The sequence below is a fragment of the Acinonyx jubatus genome, chromosome C1, assembly GCF_027475565.1.
Source record: "Acinonyx jubatus isolate Ajub_Pintada_27869175 chromosome C1, VMU_Ajub_asm_v1.0, whole genome shotgun sequence".
Classification (NCBI taxonomy): domain Eukaryota; kingdom Metazoa; phylum Chordata; class Mammalia; order Carnivora; family Felidae; genus Acinonyx; species Acinonyx jubatus.
In genome coordinates this window covers 154,847,067-154,872,523 of record NC_069381.1, presented here as the reverse complement: position 1 = coordinate 154,872,523, position 25,457 = coordinate 154,847,067, and the positions used below count along the sequence as shown (strand labels likewise).

At 40.4% G+C, this 25,457-nt stretch overlaps 1 long non-coding RNA gene across 4 annotated transcripts in view; it reads left to right on the top strand.

The window, feature by feature from the left end:
• The window catches only part of LOC128314056 (uncharacterized), an 84,569-nt gene that overhangs the window by 7,942 nt on the left and 51,170 nt on the right, over positions 1 to 25,457 (top strand). The window contains exon 5 of one of the 4 annotated variants that reach the window (XR_008295414.1): positions 18,646 to 22,133. The exons of 2 other annotated variants lie outside the window; for them this stretch is intronic. This is a non-coding gene — a long non-coding RNA (uncharacterized LOC128314056). Of the gene's footprint in view, positions 1 to 705; positions 5,777 to 18,645; positions 22,134 to 25,457 lie in introns of those variants that run through there. One more of the 4 variants, XR_008295416.1, reaches the window with a different exon arrangement.

Genomic DNA, 25,457 nt, shown 5'->3' with positions numbered 1-25,457 from the left:
ATCACTGGCTGGAGATTCTGTCTTTTCTGTAATAATCAAAGTCTATTTAAATGTTAATTTTTCCCCTTGAAATTTTCTTTAACTTACTAATGTTAAGTTAGCATCCCACTAACATTTTAAGCATGAAAAAATGTGCTATGAAACTAACAAAAGAAAAGTGAGAAACAACCAAGTTTTCCAGATTTCCAATTAGGAATTATATTCACCTTAGTTACCCATCTGTAACTTCAGAGATGTTGTCAACCAGGTATAATCAACCATGATGGCATTTCCTATGTGTACATACAGATGAATAGCATTTAGGGGGTTGGGCATCTGAGTTACTAGCCAGAAAGCCAGACTTCTACTTTCCACTATGCAAAATTTTTATAACCAAAGAGAAACTAAGAACTCAACCAGTCATCTCAATTTGTGAGAGGAATAAGTAACCTCAGATGATATTGCTTGACTTTATACAGAAACAGATATTCAGAGTTGGAAGTGACCTTGTATGCCAATGAGTACATTTCACTCTCTGTGCCCATCCAAACTATAATTAAACATCTCTGATAATAGGAAGCTCACTATTTAACAAATTGACCCATTCCATTTTGGCACACCTATCACTATTAGAAAACCCTTTAATGAAGACATTATCTTGAGAAGTGTAGCAAAATCTACTTAGGTTTCACCTTTGTAAAATATAGTATTTTTTCTCTTGACTAGGTGGACCTAGAACAAAAGGACAAGATTCATATCTAGTCACATCACCTTGGACAATGCATATAGCACTCTATTTGATCACATGGAAAGGCATTAGGAAAACCTCGGAAATTCCATATCACCTAGGCATTTCTGGCCTCTGTAAATGACATAAGGTGATTTGTGGAGAATTTAGTGCTTTTTTTCCCCCAATTTAGACATGGGAAGAGTAACCAGATATACCTGAAAACAAATTTTTCTTAATTTTTTATTTCAGAGAGAGAGAGAGAGAGACTGAGCATGCAAACAAGGGAGAGGGACAGAGGGAGAGAGAGAGAACAAATTTTGAGCAGGGCTCTATCCCACGATCCTGGGATTATGACCTGAGCCGAAATAAAGAGTTGGACACCCAACTGACTGAGCCGCCAAAGTGCCCCTCCCTGGAAAATTTTTTTAACAGTAGGTATCGTAAGAATTATTTGTTAGCTGTGTAGATACAGAAAAAAATTAAAACTCTTGAAATTTAAATCCTATAATCTTCATGAATTCTTCAGAACATGAATAATCTTATCGTATATAGCTTCTTAAATAAAAGTTAAAATGTAAGAACAAGCAGAGAACAGAATGGCCATGTTAGATGTAGAGGCTGGGTGGTTCACTGGGTGCACTTACTAGCTAAATTCCTTTATGCCAAACAGTACTTTTAGATGGCAGGCAATTCATATCAATTCCACAGCAGCATTAGGAGTTAGCATGGACCATAGTCCTATTGAGTTGCTTTGAGAACAATTACAGCTGTAACTAGGAAATCCAAGATGGATGGCAAGAATATACAATGTTACAGAAAAGTAGATTACAAATGCAAATATCTTTAGGGGCCAAATAGGTAACAAAATGGATAGAATAAATCCAGATGAAAGAAAAAAGTGTGGACCAGAGATTATACAGGCATTCAAATTCTTCCTTTCCTTTTTCTTCTTGCTTTTTTGTTGTGCTATTTGTTTATTAAAAACAATGGATGGACAGGGCACCTGGGTGGCTCAATCTGTTAAGCATCTGATTTCTGGATTTCAGCTCGGGTCATGTATCATGGTTCATGAGATCGAGCCCACCTTGGACTCTATGCTGACAGCATGGAGCCTGCTTGGGATTCTTTCTCTCCCTTCCTCTCTGTCCCTCCCCCACTTGCCCTTTCTCTCTCTCAAAATAAATAAATAAACATTAAAAAAAACACAATCCCTATCAAAATACCATCAGTATTCTTTGCAGAGCTGGAACAAACAACGCTAAAATTTGTATGAAACCACAAAAGAGCCCAAATAGTCAAAGCAGTCCTGAAAAAGAAAAACAAAACTGGGGGTATCTCTGGATTTTGAGCTATATTATGAAGCTGTAGTGATCAAGACAGTATGGTACTGGCACAAAAACAGACACATAGATCAATGGAATAGAATAGAAAACCGAGAAATGGATCCACAACTATACGGTCAACTCATCTTCAACAAAGCAGGAAGGAATATTCTGTGGAGAAAGACAGTTTCTTTAACAAATGGTGTTAGGAAAACCGGACAACTACATGCAGAAGAATGAACCTGGAACACTTTCTTACACCGTACACAAAAATAAATTCAAAATGGATGAGAGACCTACATATAAGACAGGAGACTGTCAAAATCCTAGAGGAGAACACAGGTAGTAACTTCTTTGACCTTGGCCAGAGCAACATCTAATTAGACACATCACCAAAAGAAGGGAAACAAAAGCATGAATTACTGGGACTTTATCAAGATAAAAAGCTTCTGCACAGAGAAGGAAAATAATCAACAAAACTAAAAGGCAGCATACGGAATGAGAGAAGATATTTGCAAACAATATATCTGATAAAGGGTTAGTATCCAAAATCTATACAGAACTTATCAAACTCAACACCCAAAAAACAATCCAGTGAAGAAATGGGCAAAAGACATGAATAGACATTTTTCCAAAGAAGACATCCAGATGGCTAATAGACACAAGAGAAGAAACTCAACATCACTCATCACCAGGGAAATAGCAATCAAAACCACAATGAGATACCACCTCACACCTGTCAGAATGATGAAAATTAACAACACAAGAAACAACAGATGTTGGCAAGGATATGGAGAAAGGGGAAGCCTCTTGCACTGTTGGTGGAAATACAAACCTGTGCAGCCACTCTGGAGAACAGTATGGTGATTCCTCAAGAAAACTGATACTAGAACTACTCTATAATCCAGCAATTTCACTATTAGGTATTTTCCCAAAGTGTGCAAAAATACAGATTCAAAGGGGTACATGCACTCCAGTGTTTATAGCAGTATTTTCAACAATAGCCAAACTATGGAGAGAACGTAAATGTCCATCAAGTGATGAATGGATAAAGAAAATGTGATACACACACACACACACACACACACACACACACACACACTGGAATATTACTCAGCCATCAAAAAGAATGAAATCAGGCCATCTGCAATGACATGGATAGAGCCAGAATGTATTATGCTAAGCAAAATAAGTCAATCAGAGAAAGATAAATACCATATGATTTCATTCATATGTGGAATTTAAGAAGCAAAACAGATGAGCATAGAGGAAAAGGTGGGGGGGGGGCGGGAGAAGAGAGGGAAACACACCACAAGAGACTCTTAGTGATAGAGTACAAACTGTGGGTTGATGGAGGGATGTGGGTGGAAGATGGGTGAGATGGGCTAGATGAGTACTAAGGAGGCGTTTTTTGTGATGAGCACTGGGTGTTGTATGTAAGTGATAAATCACTGAATTCTACTCCTGAGACCAATATTGTACTGTATGTTAATTAATTGAAATTTAATAAAAATTAAAAAAAAAACAATGGATAGGCAAGTCAAACACATCTGTTGGCCAGTGTGTGCAATTTTTAGTTACTTCCTTGTCTTCACATCTGAAGGACTAAATGCATTTTAGGAGGCCATATTTTAAAAGGAATACTTTTTTGTAAAAAATGGAATTTGTCCAGAGAATAACAATCAGGACGATGAGGCATATGGAAATCTTGAAGAGACGTTTAGTATACATGTTAGGTGTACTAACTTTGGAGTTTAAAGAAAGTGGGCTTAAGTTCTAGCTTTGGCAATAATAGTTTTTCCTTAGAAAAATTACTAGACCTCTTGAAACCTTAGTTCCTTCACATGAGCAAAGGGAATAGTACTATCTACCACGTAGGGTTAAAGTAAAATTGAAATGAGATCATGTAAAGTGTTTAACATTTAAATGGAGGCAGTTAACATGTATTGTAACAACAGTGAAAATTTCACTATTTCAGGGAAGGAAGACATAGACTGTGTTGAGATCATCTACCTTCAAGTCAGGCTAAGTTTTTCACTGCTGGGATTAGTAGAATTGACTTTCACTCAGCAGAGAGGGTGAGGACAACATAAGGAAGGGAAAGACAGGGGAATGGCGGGAGGTTTCAGAAGCCCGTGCACCCTGCTGTGTGATTCCTCATGACATTGTCGCTGCTAAACTGCCATAAACATATTAGACACAAACTGCTGAAGACCAGTGACATTTTGTGGAGGCTCATAAAGAGACTAGGTTTTGATCCAAGAAGCTTCTACAAACAAGGAGGACGATGGATATAAGCTGAAGAGAATTTGAGGAATTGTGGAGATGGAGTGTAAATCTCAGGAGGTCAAGAATCTGGAATTTGAGTCAAGTGTGTGGAGAGGGTATGGTCTATGAAGACAGCTGTATTCCAGTCACCGTGGGAATCATGGCAGAAACCAGAGAAAAAAGTGTTGTTGGGAGACCCAGTATGTTCCAATAGTGGAAGGGGCATCAGGTTGGGGTGATTTGACTTGATTTGTACACTACCAAAGGGCAGAACTCGGGACAATTGGCTAAATGCCTATGAGGCTCATTTTATCTCCATAGAGGAAATGTGCAACGCTGAACACAGATGAATCAGCAGCCTCATCAAGTGGTGAACTTCCTATTGTGGGAAGTATTCAGGCAGAGGTCTACAAATGTTGACACATGTTGGAATAGGTATTCCTATATGAAACTGACTTGGAAATTGATGTCCCTCTCAATTCTCTTTAATATTTTAAACGTATGTAAAGCACTGTGGAGAGAAGGGCAGGGATAAAACCAGAATCTGCCTTGCCCTAAGTAGCTTCTTCAGTTAGAAAAAGACACTAGGCAGTCCACTAATACTTTAGGACCTCTTCAGTCCTAAACCTCTACTCTTTTGGAGGGTAGAGGGAAGAAGAAATGAGGAGAAAAAATGGAAGAGAGGAAAAAGCAGAAAGTAATTACTGTCAGACTGAAGCACATCCAAAAGTTAGAGAAATTTCAAAGTATAAAGAAATAAATCACTTCTTGCTTTATTCTATAATAAATCCTGAAGTGTCTAAAGGGCCATGTGGGAAGATGTTGCTAGCTGCCTGCATGATCCCATCAGAAAACAAAATCAGGACTCCTAGGTGGCTCAGTCAGTTAAGCGTCCGACTGCAGCTCAGGTCATGATCTCATGGTTTGTGAGTTCGAGCCCCACATCGGGCTCTGTGCTGACAGCTCAGAGCCTGGAGTCTGCTTTGGATTCTGTGTCTCCCTCTCCCCTGCTCATGCTCTGTCTCTCTCTCAAAAATAAATAAAAGTAAAAAAGAAAAAAATGAAAGAACCTAGGCCACATGGTTATATTGCAGTATCTGTTAGTTACCAGATTTCCTCCCTAGCACTTTGAACGTTTTTCTGTGATTTTTTTAAGTGGGAAATTAGACATCAGAAATCATTCTATTACTTGAGAATTGATACTACCTAAAATGGCTGTGTTCTTCCTTTCTCTCATTAGTTGTTTAAGATTGGAGTTTAAGATCATTCTCATGTGTGGACCCAAGAAGATAGGGTAGAATTTTCAAGGTAACTTTCACTTGCAGTAGTTGTTTGTCATTTAATTTTGCCTTCAGAGGTGCATCTAAAGCAAATATTCATGTCCAAGTCTGAAATAATCATTACCTGACAATCCTTAACATATATTAAATTAAACTCTGCATGCCTATATTTGGAAAGTACACATATTTTTAAAAGTCTTCCCAGTAAAATTAAAATATATATATAATGTATTATATATATATATATATATATATATCTACATAGTAACAAAACAGATCAGTCCTCTTTCATTGTTAAATTTGGTACAGCACTGATGCCTAGATAGAAGAATGATATCGTAAATATCCCAAGGAATTAATTGATTTCATTTAATTGAATTTGAGACCAATAAACTACAATCCCTTCTGCTGCCCTAATCTCATGTGATATTGTAAGCAATCAGCTCCATGTGATGGATGTGTCTAGGCTGAGATGTTTCTATTTGTCTTGAATTTTTATGATCTCTAAATTCACTTAAACTTTAAAATGCAATTAAAACACAGTGTAATTGGAATTAAGAAGAAAAAAACAAGCTTTCAAACTCTGCACAGATGTGGGTTATTAGAAGATTTAGGTTCTTTGAATATACCAGCTATATATTTTTTCAGAAAGCCTCCCAAGTAGTTGCCACAGAATTATTAACAAAATCCAGGGCCCTGGAACCTAAATGGTTATGAATGATTTGGCTTAAAAGATTTTTGCTGTCCTCATTTGCATTGTAAAATGGACTTCAGCTCTAAGTTTAGGGAGAAGTTTTAGAAGCTTTGACATGGCAAGTTGCCATGAGAATATTTTCCCTGTGGGGAAATGAAACTCAAATGTGCTAATTAAGGGTGCTTAATATCCCTCAAAATTAATTCTTTGTTACCTGCAGTGATTTAATTATTCCCTTATGGAAAGCTCAGAAATGCCCTGCATCTTTAAATAGCAGTGGCCACTCATTGCTTCTCAGTCAACATCCACTTTGTGGGTATTTCTTCTACTCATTGGCTACAGCAGTGGGCAAAGAGAAGATTCTAGATGTCACAATAAAGCAGTAAGATCAATTTTCACTGGTGGTGAAATCAGTTTCATTGATGTCATCATCCCTCATATAAAAGAACCTTCCAGGAAAAAAATCATTATAGCAATAAAAATGAAGGGAGGAGAAGGCTTGTAGTTAACACAAGGTGATTCTAGCTAAGCTCCCAACCACCAGGAGCAGTCAGCCTGCCTTTTCCAGAAAAGTAAAAGTCAGTGCTCTAAGAGGATGTTGGTTGAACTGAGAGATAACTGATCATATATAAGACTTTATGTTTAGGCAAAAGGCTTGAGTGTTATCCAGGCAATTACTGTTTCTCCTGGAATTCTTCTTGAATCAAGTAACTCCATATAGCTATGGGGCATGATAAAAGCTTTCAATGTAGGGACATATCTTAGGCTCAAATGACATTTCTTCTGGTAGCCAGCTCTGACCACACAATATGAAATTGCTGTCCAACCCCTCTGTCAAAGCCCCCCTCCCCTGCTTTATTGCTTTCACTTCACTCGGGGCCATCTGAAATCATCTTGTGGGGTTACTTATTTACTAGTTCATTACTGTCTTCCCACCTTGAGCATGTGGGCTCTGGGAGACGAGGGTCCTGGCAGTCTTAACTCACAGCTCTACCCCATGCCGTGAGCAGCCCTTGGATACGTGAAGGATGTTCTGTAAATCATTATTGAAGGAGTGAAGTTCAGACTATTTTTTTAATGCCCAACTAACTTCTAACAATCAAAAAAAGGTTTATTCTGGAGCCTAAGCCAGGAAAGGAGCTAGAAGTCCTATGTAGGCAACACAGAATTCATGTATTTAATAAGATAATTATATGTGGATGCACAGTCACCTGAACACACAGACCTTTGCACTGAAGCTCTCTGCTCAGGCTAGTTTGACCAGAATTGAAGAAAACTTAGTTCAAACTGAGGACCTGGCAGGACTTGCCATGTTATTCATTCTCCTGGGCTGCATCGTTCTCAGCTCAACCCTCGTCTATCACATGCATATTCATTTTTGGTCAATTTAACAAATGCTCGTAGACTAACCCTTAAATACTGTGGGAATGAGAAAATGCTACAGAGCTTCAGGGAAGATGGGCAGCTCAGTGCTGATGACAGGACCTAAAACTGTCAAGCTGAAATACTTAACGGTGCACCAGCCTGCCAAGCTCTGTGTATGCTTTCTTTAACTGGGACCAAGAAAACAAGTAGGGGAAGCCCTCAGATTCTCCATCCTCAGGGATCAGAGAGGTCAAGTGAGCTTCTGCCTACTCCAATTCCCTGAGGCTCCCAACATATTAAAATAAATAACAATAACAAAATGGCTCTACAGAATTACAAATTTGGCATGTTAGAAACTCTGCAATTAACATTATTAACATGCACAAACAATGCAGTATATTTTGCTTTCATAAGATAATTATAAAATCTGTTTAAAAAGCATGAATTCAGGGGTTCCTGGGTGGCTCAGTCAGTTGAGCGACCGACTTCGACTCAGGTCATGATCTCACAGTTCGTGGGTTCAAGCCCCATGTCAGGCTCTGTGCTGACAGCTCTGAGCCTGGAGCCTGCTTCGGATTCTGTGTCTCCCTTCTCTCGACCTCTCCCCTGCTTGCACTCTGTCCCTTTCTTTCTCAAAAATAAAATAAACATTAAAAAAAAAGCATGAATTCATAGAGAACAATGGGCAATATAGTCTGGCATAAAGGCTGATAGGGAATGTCTCCTCCCTTTGCTGTCGGCAAAACTGTAGAATCCTAGATATTAGGGCATTTTGACCTGAATTCCAGAAGGTCAAATGTCTACCTTTGAGGCACTTTATTTTGTTTTATTATTATTTTTTTAATGCTTATTTATTTTTGAGACAGAGAGAGAGAGAGAGAGAGAGACAGAGAGAGACAGAGAGAGACAGAGTGTGAGCGGGGAGAGGCAGAGAGAAGGAGACACAGAATCCAAAGGAGGATCCAGGCTCCAAGCTGTCAGCACAGAGCCCAACGCGGGTCTTGAACTCACAGTGAGCCGAAGTCCTGAGGACCTGAGCCAAAGTCAGACGCTTAACTGACTGAGCCACCCAAGTGCCCCCTTTGAGGCACTTTATAAACAGGAAGTCTAGGGCCCCTGAGCAAATTACACCCTCTGACCTTAGGCCCACCTATGTCCTAATGTAGACCTGCACTTCTGCTACTTCTCCTCCTAACTTTGCTTGGGCTGCAGAACCTAGGAAGTATATCCTGATGGCTTGGCGAACAATTTGCATGGGTGTGCATGTATGTAGTATATCCTCAATTAATCTTATGTTACTTAAACATATGGATATGGTTTTCTTTGCCTCCTGTACTAGAGATAGGACCTATCTGATCTATGGACTAACTTTTAAACTGCATGCTAGACCTGCTGAAGGGCAAACATAGCAGCTCAAGTGGAATTAGACCATTTGTCAGTTATAGTCAGTTTGAAAAAAATTGTCATGAGGTGAAAAGCTTGCTGTATCTCCTTGTGAGATCTGATTTCACCTGTTCTTACCTAGCAGGAAGCACAAATAGAGTCATTTGCTGAGGCTTTCCAAGATTAGCCAAAGTAAAGAGATAATATGGTCATTGCAGGCATCAATTTTCTGGACTCCACGCCATTCTCAGAAATGCTTTTTGACTAGGCTTCAACTCTTCATAGAGCTCAGTGAAGAAAACCCCTTCTCACCATCAAAAAGGAATAACAAATCATTCTAGAAAAACTTCATATCTTAGGCTTTAAATAATGGGGATTTGTTTCAATTCTTTAACACTAAAGAAGATGAACAATGCTATTGCAAAAGTACAGGGGAAAGGCCATAACAGCAAAGGAACCCTACTCCCTTACCCCATCTTTCTGTAGGTCCCCTTCAGGCAAGGGGCAGATTTACTCTCCCATACATGTCCTTCCACCTTGTAAACCTTTGTCTCCTCTAGGAATGACTGTCAATGGTCAACATTTGGCCCCTGGTTGAGAATTTTAGCACAAATCTCAGCCTTTCTTTTCCTGTACCATTGGAAAATATCTAATGAGAGCCCTCTGAAAGACAAAGCCATGAAAATACAACTCAAGGAAACAAAATAGAAACCTGGAGATGAAAGACAAGTTTTCCATAGATTTCTACCCAGTGCATGTAGCCTGCCCTTTAAGCTATCCCAACTGGCTTGGCAATATGCAAGGTGCATCCAGAAGTCTTATCCATCAGCGGAATTACAGGAGCTGCCTGGTATCTGGAACACCCATATAACTTCCAGTCCTCCGTATAAAAGGCTCTGCATAACTCTCCTTGGCTGTAGGACAAATGCAGCCTCTTTTGTGGGCAATCAGGGCTCATCACAACTGGCTTCCAAGCTCTCTTCCCTAATCCATCTTTGAGGCTCTCACCCAAACATCTAACTTTGCATCCATTCCCTGATGACCCAGTCTTCCTCACTCATGCCATGTATTTATACAAGCCCTTCTTCTTTTTATTATTATTATTATTATTATTATTATTATTTTATTATTATTTTCCCTGTTCGGAGTGCCTTTCTCTTTCTTCTTTACCTGTCAACATTGTATGTGTAAGCTAATTCCCATCTCAAAAATCACCTTCTGGAATTTTTCCTGGATCCCATCAGAGTTAAAATAAATCCTTCTCTACTTGGTGCTACCACAGGACCCTGAGGGCCCTCCCACCAGGCCTATTGTCTTCTTTACCAAACCACTGGTTCCCTCAGCACAGGGACTAGTTCCTATTTCAGCCATATCATCCCAGGGCCCAGTGAAGATTTGTGGACATAGTGGGTATTTAATAAAGTTTGGTCTAATTAGGTTTCTTAGGAAAATGACAGCTAAGAGCTAATTTGGGGTAGGAAACAGTTGATAAGAATAGTAGAAGAATTCAAGAGTAAGAATGCCTCAGTGTAAGTGCAAGCTTCACCTCTTACAAGTTACATGGCCTTAGACAACTCACTATATCTTTAAGCCTCAGTTTCCTCATCTGAAAAAAAAGGAGTATTTTCACAAAAGGGGTATCTCACAGAGCTATTGGGAGAACTCTATGAATTCATTTAGCACAGTGCCCAGCGCTTAGTGACAATTTAGTGCATTACTTCTTCCTACCCATTGTCCTCCCCTCTTCTCCTCCTCCTCTTCATTGCTGCTGCTGCTGCTGCTACTACTATGAGTAGCAGTAGTAGTATCTTAATACCATAAGGGGCAGGCCAGATGTGGAATGTAAAGCCTTCTGCTACCTCTCCCACAGCTGAGCTCGGATTCCTGGGCTACGTCTAAGGAAGAATTTCCCTTTATGTGAGGAGAACTGTAGCTGTTACCATATCATGGCCCTGATATCTTGACGGAGTACAGAGAAACCTGGGAAACTTTTTTCTTCCCACAGCTTTGATTAGAGAATCTGTCTTTGGTTTAACCCCTCTTTTGTTTTGGGAAAACTATCTCACTAGTTCTTTGAGACATCATGTAAAAAAAGAAACGTCTACCCTCTGTTTTACCAGAAACCATGATGTCCCCAATAATTGGATGACCCTGGTTTAGCCCTCAAAGTCAGAGTTTATGTGTGGTGTGTAAATTATTGCATCACTGAGTTGAGTGTCTTCATGTAGACTTTGTTGCGGTGTTTTCATGGAACAGAAAAAGATGAATGTTTCTAACCCTTGCAGGAGTGAGTTTGGAGATCCAGGCTGAATTATTGTTTCTCCTTAGATAGCACTGGGGTTGGGAGTGAGGTGAGGGGAGTTGTTTTGCTTTGTTTGTTAGCATCAATGACAGAAGAATGAGAAGGATGTGTCGGCTAAGTTGAAAGGATGGCTTTCATGTGACCATGCCCCTGGGAAAAGCAGTACTGCTTCTCTGCCCAGGTGACATGACATAGTGTGACCCAGAGTTGGGACAGGGTCATTGCTCCCACCTGTGTGCAAAACTAGCTCCCCTCTGGCTCCGTCAGCAGCTGGTGAAGCAAGAAGACCCAGCTCCCTTGCACTGATATTCTCAGAAGCCCACCATTGCCAGAGGAAACAAGCAACTTGGTAGCTGTCATAGTGGCTTGGAGGAAAGATGAGTTGGTGGACATCTTTAAGAACTATAGAAATAGTAAGGAAAAAAGGGAAACATATCTTTTTTATTTTAGAGAGAGAGAGGGAGTGAGCGTGAGTAGGGAAGGAGGGCACAGGGCAAGAGAGAAAATCCCAAGCAGGCTCCATGCTCAGAGTGGAGCCCAGCACAGGGATCGATCCCACAACCCTAGGATCATGACCTAAGCCAAAATCTAGAGTCAGATGCTCAACCAACTGAGTGACCGAGGAGCCCCAAAAAGGAAACATTTCCAAGAAAAGGGAGAGGTCTTGAGCTCTTGTAACTTGGACTTTAAAATTATTGTGAAATTGGGGTGCCTGGGTGGCTCAGTCGGTTGAGTGTCTGACTTCGGCTCAGGTCATGATCTCGTGGTTTGTGGGTTTGAGCCCTGTGTCGGGCTCTGTGCTGATAGCTCAGAGCCTGGAGCCTGCTTCGGATTCTGTGTCTCCCTCTCTCTCTGCCCCTCCCCCGCTTGTGCTCTGTCACTCTGTCTCTCAAAAATGAATAAATGTAAAAACAAAAATTTTAAATTATTGTGAAATCATGTTACCATCCACTGCTCCAGGCTTACGAAACTTGTGGCACACTGTTTAAATAAACAAATATTTGTGTATTTGAAATAGATTAGTTTTTTATTTTATGTTTATTTATTTTGAGAGAGGGAGAGAGAGAAAGAGAGAGGGAGAGAGATAGCCACAGCGTGAGTGGAGAGAGAGAGACAGAGAATCCCATGCAGGCTCCACAGTGTCAGTGCAGAGCCTGACACGGGGCTTGAACCCATGAAACCGTGGGATCGTGACCTGAGCTGTAACCAAGAGTCGGACGCTCAACCAACTGATCCACCCTGAAGTAGATTAGTTTTCTAAAGTTTAAAGCTAGAAAGAATTTGGGGTGGGAGGTATAATAGCAATGGTGATTTTTTTTTTAAGAGAATAGATTCTGGAAACGAGCAGATTTCTATCTTGGTTTTTATTTTTACTAGTTGTATGATCACAAGCAATTTACTCTCTGTAAGCCCCTGTTTTTAGTCTATAAAATAAAGTATGTAGCAGATTGTATTTTTCAAAAGCCATCCAAAGACAGCTGCATGAGTGTATATTCTGTCCCAATGTTGTTCTCATGAACTGACATTAACATTCCTTCATCAAGAGATGGGATCTATATTCTCTTCCCTTGAATCTGGGCTGAACTTTGAAATTGCCTCAACCAAAAGAATTTGGCAGAAGTGATGTGACTTCCAGTGAAGTTATAATCAGCCATTGGCTTCTGCCTAGAGCATATGTGCTCTCTTTGTCTCTGTCTGGGTCTCTCTTGTGCAACACTTACCTTTGCAACCCAGTCACCATGTTGTGAGGAAGCCCAGGCCACATATGGGTGTCCTAATCAACATCTCCACTGACAGCCAACATCAACCACTAGACATGTCAGTGAATGAGCCTGTGGATGATTCCAGGATCCAGCCTTCAAGTGCTCCAACTGAGACCTCAGACCTCACGGTGTAGAGATACATCAAACTCATTATGCTTTGTCTGATTTACAGACCCACAGAACCATAAGAGATGACAAAGGATTATTGTTTTTGTAAGCCCCTAAGTTTTGTGGTAATTTGTTAAGCAACAATAGAAACTAAAGTAAGAGGTAATAGTAAGTGAGCCATGGTGGTATTATGAGGATTGAAAGAAGTAGTACACTGCTTAGCACAGCAATGAGTGCTCAATAGTAGTAGATACTTTTATTGTAACAAAATAGGCAATTACTAAGCACAACTTTGAGGTGATGGGGGTTCTCTCTTTTAACAGATATCTAGGGAGAGAAAAAAGAAGTTGAAATGTATGAGGAACCCAGTGTAGAAGCCAGAGGTCTGGGTTTTCCTTGAATCAAGTCATGAGTAGACTTTGATTTTACCCCTCTAAAAGAGGTCCTCTTAAAATTCCTGAAGCTGGAAACTCAAGATGGGAAAGAGAAGATATTTGTCAGGGCCACTGTCATATCCGGATACTTTTAACTATTAACCCTCCATCCTTTGGTAGGCACCAGTCTCTTTTTTTTTTTAATGTTAGTTTTTGAGAGAGAGAGTATGAGTGGGGGAGGGGCAGAGAGAGAGGGAGACATAGAATCTGAAGCAGACTCCAGACTCTGAGCTGTCAGCACAGAGCCCAATGCCGGGCCCAAACCCAGGAACAGCCAGATCATGACCTGAGCCAAAGTCAGATACTTAACTGACAGAGCCACCCAGGCACCCCAACACCAGTCTTTAAGAGAAGCTAGCTTCTATAGGCAATTAAAGTGTATTCTCCAGTCATTATTTTCTAAGTAACCTGCCACATGGTGGTCTAATATTAGTTTCTCAGAATATTTGAGTAAAGTATCAGATTATCATAAAGCTCTTCTAAGGATTTCTTCAATGGGAACTTGGGGATATGCTGATTTTCTCCTGAATCACTCAGGTAATGACAATGTCATCATTCTTGGAATTTGCTCTAGTTTCTATCCATAATTTGGATGAAGCTAGCTGTGGGCCATTGAACATTGTCCAATGACCAAGGGTATCAACCAGGAAAGTAAAGAAAATAGCCCACTAATACTTCTAAACTTATTTTCCATGAAAACAAAAAAGGTGATAAAGTATTATAAATTTAGCAGAGGAGGGGTGCTTGGATGGCTCAGTCAGTTAAGTGTCTACTTTTGGCTCAGGTCATGATCTCACAGTTCATGAGTTCAAGCCCCACATCAGGCTCTCCACTATCAGTGCAGAGCCTGCTTTGGATCCTCTGTCCCCTTCTCTCTCTCTCTCTTTCTCTCTCTCTCTCTCTCTCTCTCTCTCTCTCTCTCTCTCTCTCAAAAACAAACAAACAAAAGTCAGCAGTGGACTAAGGACAGTGAAAATCAACTGGAACATGTATCTTTTTTTCTTTGTTCGTGAATATCCATTATATATAGAATTTGCAATTCACTCAGATTATAAGCAATTATTTTATAAGCAACAATTTAAAGAGAGACAAAACCTTAGCAGTGGCATCTCTGGCACAGTAGCTGAGGAAACAGCTTTTATGTTAAATTTCACTTTAACATCCTTTAAATCATCTTATAACTCTGCTATTCCATATACTAGTAAATTTAGATACCACTTATTGACTGCTTTCTCTTGTTCTGTGCGCTACACTAATCAGTTTGTATATATTCTCTCATTATAATCCCCATCATGATCAATCTTATGACATGGGCATCACTAGCTCCAACTTTCTCATGTGGAAATTGAGAGTTACAGAGGAGAGGTCAAACAGTTTCTAAGAAGAGGAACCAAGATTTGCGCCGGAAACTGTGCCTTGCTCGTTACACAGCATTGCCTCTACTATTGGCTGAGGTCTCTTCTCCACTCTCCATGTGCAAAAGCAAGTTCAAGTGTTGCCTCCTCTTGGATGGTTTCCTGCTCACCATCTTCCCCTGTATGTGCCCCCGCCCCCAACACACATGAAGTACTCTCCCCTTTCTCTCTAAACTTGCGTATCAATGCCGGCCACATATGTGATTTTAAAGTTTCTAGTAGCCACATAAAAAAGTGCAAAGAGGGGCACCTGGGTGGCTCAGTCAGTTGTGTCCGACTTTGTCTCAGGTCATGATCTCACGGTTCTTGAGTTCAAACCCCACACAAGGGCTCAGTGCTGAGAGCTCAGAGCCTGGAGCCTGCTTCGGATTCTGTGTCTCCCTCTCCCTCTGCCCTCCCCCACTCGCACACTGTCTCTGTCTCTCAATAATAAATAAACATTAAAAAAAATTTTAAAGTGCAAAGAAACAGGTTAAATTAATTATATACTTTATCTAACACAGTATATCCAAAATATTATCACCTCCACATATAATCAATATAAAAATTGATTTTTTTATATGAGATGCTTTACATTTTTTTGCACTGAACCTTCAAAATCCAGTGTGTATTTTATACTTACGGTACATCTCAACTCAAACTACGCACAAATGCCAAAAAGCAGTAACTAATGGCCCTTCTATTGGACTGTGCAGTTCTATAGCATTTAGCACATATTGTTTCCCTCTTACATAACATAATGTAAGTTTCTTGAGGTCTGGAAATGAGGCAGATTCATCTTTGTATTTCCCAACGTCCACAGAATATTATGCATAATAAATATTTGAGTCAGTGTGTGAGTCAAGAAAACAAGCTGTCACGCTGTACTGAATTCGTGGAAGAGAAGTCATCTGTGCCACGTCGAGTCATAGGGAGTTCGTGAAAGTCATTTTTGCAGTCTTTGGGGCTGGTTGCTCAGAGAAACTGCCAAGAAAGAAAAAGAAAAAGATTGTTGGGGGTAGGGGGTAGGGAAAAAGAAGACAGAGACAAAGCACAAGATCACTTTCTGGTTAGCATTTGAAAAAAGAAAATGAGGTAACCAAACGTGATGGGAGCGGGAGGGGCGACTACAAGTGACTCAACCGTCTGAAAATAATAGAGCAGTGTAAGTGTTGCTTAGTATAAAAGAATTCTTCAGGGCTCTCTAGTGTGGCTTACAGGCTTGAAACACATCTTGAGTGAGTATTTCCAGCATATAAAAGTGGCATATTTGAAAAGAATAAAAATTTTTTGGCCACTCAGGTTATATTTGATTGAGCATTAAACAAGTAAAACCCATTTAAAAAAAAAGTTATGAGGGGCGCCTGCGTGGCTCAGTCAGTTAAGCGTCGACTCTTGGTTTTGGCTCAGGTCATGATCTGGCAGTTTTGTGGGTTTAAGCCCCGCATCAGGCTCTGGGCTGGCAGGGCAGAGCCTGCTTGGGATTCTCTCTCTTTCCTTTTCTCTCTGCCCCTCTCCCACTCACACTGTCTGTGTCTCTGTCAAAATACATAAATGAACTTTAAAAAATCAGTTATTAATAAGTATCCTAAGAATTTGCCTAGTATTTTTTCAGTTTTTCATTTTTCAGCAAATAGCTGTTACAGTATGAAAATATAGCTTCACAGTATATTCATTGTATTGTTTGTGAATTTGTACTAAATTATTTCCTAAGTGGCTATGACAATTAGTAGCATATCCTGAAATATTTTTCATCTTTGTAGGACTTTACAGTTCACTGTTGTCTGATTAAAATTTCCACGACATTTGTGTCACTCCTGAGGACCATCTGTCAAAGACTTCTTGAGTGATAAAATCAAAGTCTTATTAGATGTTGATTTTGGAAATCATGTTAATTCATCCAGTTTCCAAGTGATTAAACATCAGTCTTCTTTAAAATCATAGCTCCCCTTTTTAGGTACACACAGGTTGATTCAATTCAGAAAATCCTCAGATGCTGCCTCTGCATGCCAAGTGATAAGATTTTGACAGGCATTTTTCTGATGCCCTTTGGCAAAACACGTAGGACTAAGATTGTCACCAGCAGAGAGGCTACTAATAAAAAAATATGATGAGGCCCAGATGTTAGGGGTTTTTTTTAATGTCAAGAAATATTCTCCCGAGAATACCATCCTCGTGGTTATTATCATTCAAGAGGAGGCCTGAAGCAGGCAAGAAAGCCTCTGGGAACTGGTGGCTGCTGGATCAGGGCTCTGCCTACAATCTGTACTTGAGCTGGCCGAAGACCCCTGTCCTCAGGAATCTCTGTGGTCTCACAAGTAGTTCATTCTGCTTAGTTTACCAACTGGAATTTGACAGTTGGTAACAGAAAAATAGGATATAATGAGATTTCTTTCCTCTTTTTCAAATCTCATGCTAATTTATATTCAAATTCTTTTAAACATCTAGGGCTGAAGGGAAGGTTTGTTCCCTCATATGGTCATTAAGGACAGAGTGTGGGTTGGGTCTCCATATGCCCTTTATACTCAATAAAGTTTCCACAGATTTGAGCTCCCATGAGCCTGCTATTTTTAAAGCCTATCCCACCCCCTTTTATCAGCATTTAAATGGGCCATTAGGTCTTTAATCAAAATTAACCAAGATGTTATGGTTGTAGCTTAGCAAGAATAGAGCCATTTTCTAAAGCTGTTTGTGTATGTAACAGGAAGAAAAATATGCTATCTAAAAAAATAAATAAATAACATTTGAAATTCTACACCAATGGATCTTTAGTAATGCACTGGTGGAAGGGGGTAGGCTAGAAGACTGTGAGAAAGTAAGAGAGGGCTTTAGGGCCATGGTTTGCAACCCTATTAGATCAAACACCTCATTTTTATAATAAGTAATTTAGAATGCCACCTTGACTGTCATGAACTGAAACTCAAAATATCTTTTATAAAAATCCAATATACTTCCTTTACTATACAATAAAGGGGAAATGAAAAGGAAGCAATTTGTGAAATACATAAAAATATGTATTCAACATGCCAATGCTTGGCCAGGAGGACACTAGAGAATCCATAATGAAGGAGTCAGATGCGTGCACTAATCACAAAAGCCAGCAAATTCAGCAGTGACGATTACACTCTGAACCTTTGTGTGTGGCATTGAGCCATGTTGCTATCTTTGATATGATGCCCCTAAATAGTGAAGGACTCTTGGGGAAATGCCAAACCGAATGCAATTCTCTCTCAAAAAGTCCCTAATTTTTTGTTTTCATATATAAAATAGAGTCAGATTCTAGGTTCAGGTCATTATAAACAGGATTTATTTTTATCTGCATGAATGCCCAGGGGATATTTGAAAGTAGCATGAGATGCCAGATAATTCTTAATTGTATGAGACTATTTTAACATCTCTGCTTCCCTCCCAAATGTCAGTATTTTCCTTAAACATTGCAACACCCAGAAATGCCACCATAAGTCCCCTGGAGGACAGAGACCTAAGGATAAAGAAGTCCTATGAACATGGCTAGTGGCAAGATTCTAAGTAGAAAGACTGGCCACCAACAATTCTTGGAGAGGCCTTACATTCATTTTAAGTAAGTTGTTTCCTGTTTTATACTATGCTGGAATCTCTTCTAGGTCCACACCTCCAGCAAAGCTGGAGAATCAAGCTTGGAGATGATTGGTCATGAACAATGTCCAAATCGTGTCATAAAGCTAGTCTGGTAAAGACGGTGCCACTGTCACCACAGGACACAGATAACAATGCATGCTGCAGCCACTGCTGCTGGAATTGCTGTCATCACTGACCTGGGAAAATGGAACACAGCTGTCTCCACAGACGTCACCCTCCACTGCTTCTTCACACCACTGACTTCCACTTCAAAGTGCAGTGAGGGCATCCAATTGGCTTGGCCTCCATCATGGGTCCTTAGCTTAACTGGGAAGGAAGCTTGGAAAGAGTACAAGTATCTTCAGCTTCTGTAGTGGGAGGCAGGCTCTGCTTCCTCCAAACATAGGAAAAGGATTCAGATGCTGAGCAGCTACAAGAATGACAAATGCCCACAGGCTGGACAAATTTGTTCTATAGAAGAGAAGTACCCTGGGATTTTGGAGCAGAGAATGGTCATTCTGAAAGAGCATGGACAAGGAAGGCTTTTACACAGTAGGTGAGATTTGGTCAAGTCTTGAAGGATGAGAAAATTGGTAGGGTTATGCATAGGGATGGGAAAAGGAATTCTAGATAAATGGAATGTGACACGAGCTAGAATGCAGGACTGGGAAAACAGCACAGATAAGGAATCCAAATTCAATGGAGCCAAGTTTTATGGGGAGTCAGTAGAGAATGAAGAGTGGAAAGGACAGGAATGGTGTTGACGTAGAGGGTTTGTTAACAGTGGTTTGATGCAATCAATGTGGTGTGGTGTTTGATGGATGCATTTACATATTTTTTATATTTACTTTCATTGCTTTATCAAACAATTCATGTCGTCAATTTGAATCTCATTCTCAGTCTTTGGGAGAATAGACCTGTGTTTTATGAATTGCTAGGAGCCTGTTGGTTTTTGGTTTATTTGTTTGTTGTTTGTGATTTTTGTTGTTGCTGCTGCTGTGTTTTTCTGATACAGAGGCTAACTCCTTTGTACTTTGAATTTGTATTACATTGTATCCACGGAAGAATTTAGCAGGAATCTTTTAGTTGGTTCTAAAAGTGGCCCCCACCTGCAACTTTTAATCAAACTCGGTATCATAATCCATTTTTTCAAACACTTGTTATATACATCATATGTGCCAAGCTGGCTATAGACTGCTTTCGTCCACATATTTAATTTAATCATAAAATTACTCTTTCATTTATGAAGAAATAGAATCTTAGAGAATAAGTAATTTTCTCAAGAACACACAGGAAGTTGTGGGATAGGGGTTCTAACTCAGGTCTGTCTAATCTAATTCCTACTAATCTAATTCCTATATCATCTAATGGCTTCTCCCATCAGAGTGCAATCTCAATGATGCTTTGTCTTTTGGCTGTGTTGTATACAAGGTCTGTGATGTTTTGATTTGAGTCATCCTAAAGCCAAGAGTGGAGACTCAGTTTTAAAGGACTAAAAGGGGGCAGATGTAGTTTCACATCTCATGCAGGATCACCTGGCTTAAATCAACAGATCTTTTGTCTTGCCAAGGATGTCCTTTGCAGGTAGAGAGGATCAGATGGTCTTTATGCCATTTTTGTCTGGCTGTTATGACAACTCTGCCTTGGAGTGGGATAAACTGCCTTCCTTGTCAATACCAACACTGCCAACCTGGCGTACCCTTGTGTGATACGGTTACGCCTGGGGGAATGTGCCATACTCTTGTCTCGTCCTCTGAACCAGGGGCTCCAAGTCCCAGAGAGTGGTAAGCTAACCAACATCCATGGACTAGGAATAATGATGCAGAAGCATGGATGATGGAAGTCCAGTGATAACCTAACAACCTATTGCTGTCCCCATTCCATCCTCCACCTCCACCAAATCTCAAGCAGAAATTTTAAAGTGTGGTCATTCAGGGTGACCTGCACATTTGGCTTCCCATTGCTTTCACCTTTTGAGAGAGTGACCAATAAGCATTAAAATGCCCCCCCCCAAAAAAAAAGCAGGCAATGGGAGGAAAATGGGAAAATGAGCAATCCATGGTTTCAAGCTTGGCCGAACTTCTCCCTTGCCCTGCTGTCTTACTGAACTAGACCTGGTAGCAAGTGCCATAGACATTCAGTACCCATGTTAAGTCCTTACTCCCTAGACTTCTCAATCTGCAGATCACTCTGTCTTATATTTCACTGAGAAACAGAGGCCACCAGTTAGAAAATCTTTTATTTCCCTCACCCTGCAAAACCTCTCTGTATTTAGAAAAGTGTTGCAAAGCTAAGTTCCTACTTTGAAAAGCTAAGCTCTCCTCCTGTACTTCTAATACCACCAGTTTTACCTACCTTCTTTTATAACTTGCTCCATTAATTACCTTTATTTTTGTCTACCAAGTCTCTCAGCCCACAAAGATGTTTAAGGGTACCATACTCACAAAAGCCTTTCCTACTCCTACCCCCACACACTGTCAGTTTACATCTTGTTCCCTTTGTGCAGACTTGTTGAAAGGCTAAGGCTTCATATATCGTCTGTAGTTTCTTGCTTCCCATTCACTCCCTGATACAATATGGAGTCTTTGCTGAAACGGCTTCTCCTAGACCAACATGTTAGACTTCTGGGTTTTTTGTTATAGTTTGTTTGTTAATTGTTTTTTCCTGACTAACCCCCTTGACTAGAGGTCTTCTAACGGTCACAGTTAGAGGAATATGCATGTATATATACAGTTAGAGGGAGGCCAATCTGGACCATTTTGTTTCTTTCTCTGGAATTTGATACATAAGCAGAAACACACAGGGAATCTGAGATACTGAACCATCAGTTGGCAACACTGTGAAGAAAAAGTCCATCCACTTTTTCTTCTCAGATTCCCAGGGATCTTTTATTTCCTGCCTTTCCTGAGGCCTGGTTGTTCAGCTTTTCACGAGACTCTGTGAACTATACTGTATCCTGATAACTCCCTTTTCATTCTTAAGTTAGTGAGCAGCAAATGGGGAATGATGGCTAATGGACAAAGGTTTCTTTTTTTCATGAGGCATCTTCCCTCACCTACATCCTAAGATTATGAGAATATGGAGAATAAATTTCTGACATCAAAACTCTCTAAAAGCCCAGAATTATAGAGCAAAATCATTAGCATGAATCCATTAGACTCCACTTCCCCTGAGTCACCTTTACAGATTTTCTCTCTTATAAGTAGTATTCAAAGGTGGAGTGGCAATTGTTGGAAAAACAAAGGAGTGTGATAGGGATGTTTATCAATTAGTTAGAAGAATAAAGAATCAGGTGGACTGATTTTCAAGCCCAAGAAGCCTGAAGATGAGCACACATGAAGTCAGGAGGCCTGAGATCTGTGTTCTGGCAGATCTAGGTTTAAATCCCAGCTGCATTGCTTACTCTGAATTTAGGCTTTTTAATTTCTCTAAGCCTCAGTTTCTTTACCTGGAAAATGCAGATAATAAAGTTATCGACTACTTTTCAAGATGATGGTGCCATGGGATGCCTGGGTAGCTCAGTTGGTTAAGCATCCGACTTCAGCTCAAGTCATGATCTTGCAGTTTGTGGGTTTGAGCCCTGCGTCAGGCTCTGTGCTACAGCTTGGAGCCTGGAGTCTGCTTCAGATTCTGTGTCTCCCTCTCTCTCTGCTCCTCCCCCACTCACGCTCTGTCTCTCTCTCTATCTGTCTCTCTCTCTCTCAAAAATAAATAAACATAAAAAAAGAAGATGGTGCCAAAAGCAATGTAGGAAGCCTCTGTGCCTCTCACAGCCAAAGCCAAAACAAAGGCTTTGAAGGCCAAGAAAGGGATGCTGAAAGATGTCCGTGGCCACACACACACACACACACACACACACACACACACATAGAAGGTCAGCACCTCACCCATCTTCAGGCAGCCCAAGAAACTGTAGCTCCAAAGGCAGCCCAAATATCTTCATTAGAGTGCCTGCAGGAGAAGCAAGTGTGACCATTCTGCCACCAAGCTCCCCTGACCACCATGAAGAAGACAGAAGACAGCAGCACACATGTTTTCATCACGGTTGTCAAGGCCAACAAGTGCCAGATCAAACAAGTTGTGAAGAAGGTCTATGATGTTGATATGGCCAGCGTCGATAGCCTGATTAGGCCTGATGGAGGGCAGAAGGCAATGTTTCACTAGCCCCTGACTGTGATGCTTTGGATGATACCGACTAAATTGGGATCACCTAAACTCAGTCCCGCTGGCTAATTCTAAGCATCATTTTTTTCTCCATAAAAAAAATAATAAAGGTATCTAATACATAAAGTTCTTGTGAAGATGAAATAAGCTTCAAAAAATTTTAAATGGTTAGCAGAATGTCTGTTAACCAGGGAGTGATCAATAAACAAACATTTCTATGACTACCATTTTTAAAAAATGCATTTATAATCTTACTGGCATGCCGTGAGTTAATCCATGAGTGGACGGTCATAAGGAAATCACAGTTTAACCGCTTTTCAAAATTATTTTTAAATTGTCATAAGATTGCCGATAAAGAAAATATCAGTTTGGATCCTTTAAGAAGAAAAGATAGATCTGAGCATTCAGTGACAATAGCTGAGCTTCCGAAGAGAACATAGCAACTTGGTTACTAGGGAATTTTTTTTCTTTCCTGAGGAAGAAACAATCATGTGCTAACATATCATTTGACATATGTGTCGTGTTTAGGGATCCTTATTGTTCAAGGAAATAAAGGCAGAAGGGCAACCTCTCATTGTACAAAATAATAAGACAAAAAAGAAAGTATTGAACTCAGAGAAACTGAAGATTATGATAGCAATTAACATTTCATCTAAAGCTGCAAAGTAGACAGGTGGATGCTATGTGGGGCTCAGCCATAGAATGCTGGAAAATGCAGGTGCCACACCCAGAACATAACCTCAACAGTTTCCTAAAAGCAATAAGGAGGATGATAATTGAGTGAAGATGTAAAATACTCGAGCTTTAAAACCTGTACCTGGTGTTTCTTCTTTATTCGTGCCATTACAGCACAGTGTTAAACAAGTTGCTTGGATTCAACCAGGCCTTATATCCCTATTCTACTGCTTAGTAACTGTGTGACCTTGGCCCACGTAATCTACCCTGTCATCTGTAAGGTGTGACAAATAAAAACACCTGCCGTACTGCCTTAAAGAACTATTAGAAGAAACGTGAAAAGTGTGCACACACTTTGTCAGTGGTAAAGCATGATACAAGTGTTGTGATGATGCAAGATCTGGCAGTCAGTGAATGATGAAACACTTTAAATTTTATTTGAAGGGTACATTTTTATGGTGAAAACAAAGTTGACTTCATCATAAACTTATTTAAAATAAATAATATATGTAAACTATGTGAGCCAGCATTAGACACCACCTGGCGGCAGTTAGGAGTAATGCAAGTACATTGCTGAGTGACCACAAATGTCACTGGAAAATAAGGTTGAAGAGATACTGAGAACCTCAAAGAGGGACTAAGACTAAAATGAGTGGAAATGAGGTGTGGCATACCTAGGATTGAAGCTCTAAATGGCTCTAGGGTTTGGTGGGAAGAGAGTCAAGCCTCTTACTTACTTTTTTTTATGTTTATTTTTGAGAGAGAGAGAGATTGAGCACAGCAAGGGAGGGGCAGAGAGAGGGAGACACAGAATCTGAAGCAGGCTCCATGCTCCATGCTGACAGCAGAAAGCCCAATGCGAGGCTGAAATCCACAAACCGTGAGATCATGATCTGAGCTGAAGTCGGACACTTAACCAACTGAGCCACCCAGGCGCCCCTGTCAAGCCTCTTATTCATCCTTGACTTCCCATGGAGCAGCATGGTAGTACTCAAGAAGAAAATAAAAAAGGGGAAAAAGCTAAGGAAAAGAAAGGAAGAAAGAAAGTCGAGAGGGAGGGAAAATTTTAAAAGAAACTCTATAAACCAGCCCGTTCTCTACGCTTTTATTTCATTAGGTTTTTTTTCCTTCTGATTGCCAATTCAAGTTTCTTTCGAAAAATTCCAACCCTGTGCTAACTGAACTAAGTTAAAAGGTGCTGACTTGACATAGATGGAAAGGAACAGTGTGTCATCACTGGCCCTTTGTGATGGGGCAAATCTGCCCTGACCAAGAATGCTAGAAAGAGCCCATGAAGTAGAACAATTAAGGCCAAAAAATTGAGACGGTGTATGGAAGACAGCTAAGTTCACAGTTCAGCAGCACCTTCTTCCCTAGGATGATGTACACAACACCAGCCCCCAAACAGCAGGGTAACTTCTCCAGTCTCATTTAGCTGCTACTTGCCTTTTTTTCTTCCGATATTTTATTTAAATTCAAGTTAGTTAACATACACTGTAGTATTGGTTTCAGGAGTAGAATTTAGTGATTCATCACTTACATATAACACCCAGTGCTCATCACAAGTGCCCTCCTTAATGCCCATCACCCATTTAGCCCATCCCCCCCACCTCCCCTCCTGCAACCCTCACTTTGTTCTCTGTATTTAAGAGTCTTTTATGCTTTGCTTCCGTCTCTGTTTTTTTTTTTAATTTTTTTTAACGTTTATTTTTGAGACAGAGAGAGACAGAGCATGAACAGGGGCGGGGCAGGGAGAGAGGGAGACACAGAATCCGAAACAGTCTCCAGGCTCTGAGCCATCAGCCCAGAGCCCGACGCAGGGCTCGAACTCACGGACCGCGAGATCATGACCTGAGCTGAAGTCGGACGCTTAACCGACTGAGCCACCCAGGCGCCCCTTCCGTCTCTGTTTTTATCTTATTTTATTTTTCCTTCCCTTCTCCTATGTTCATCTGTTTCATTTCTTAAATTCCAGATATGGGTGAAATCATCTGGTATT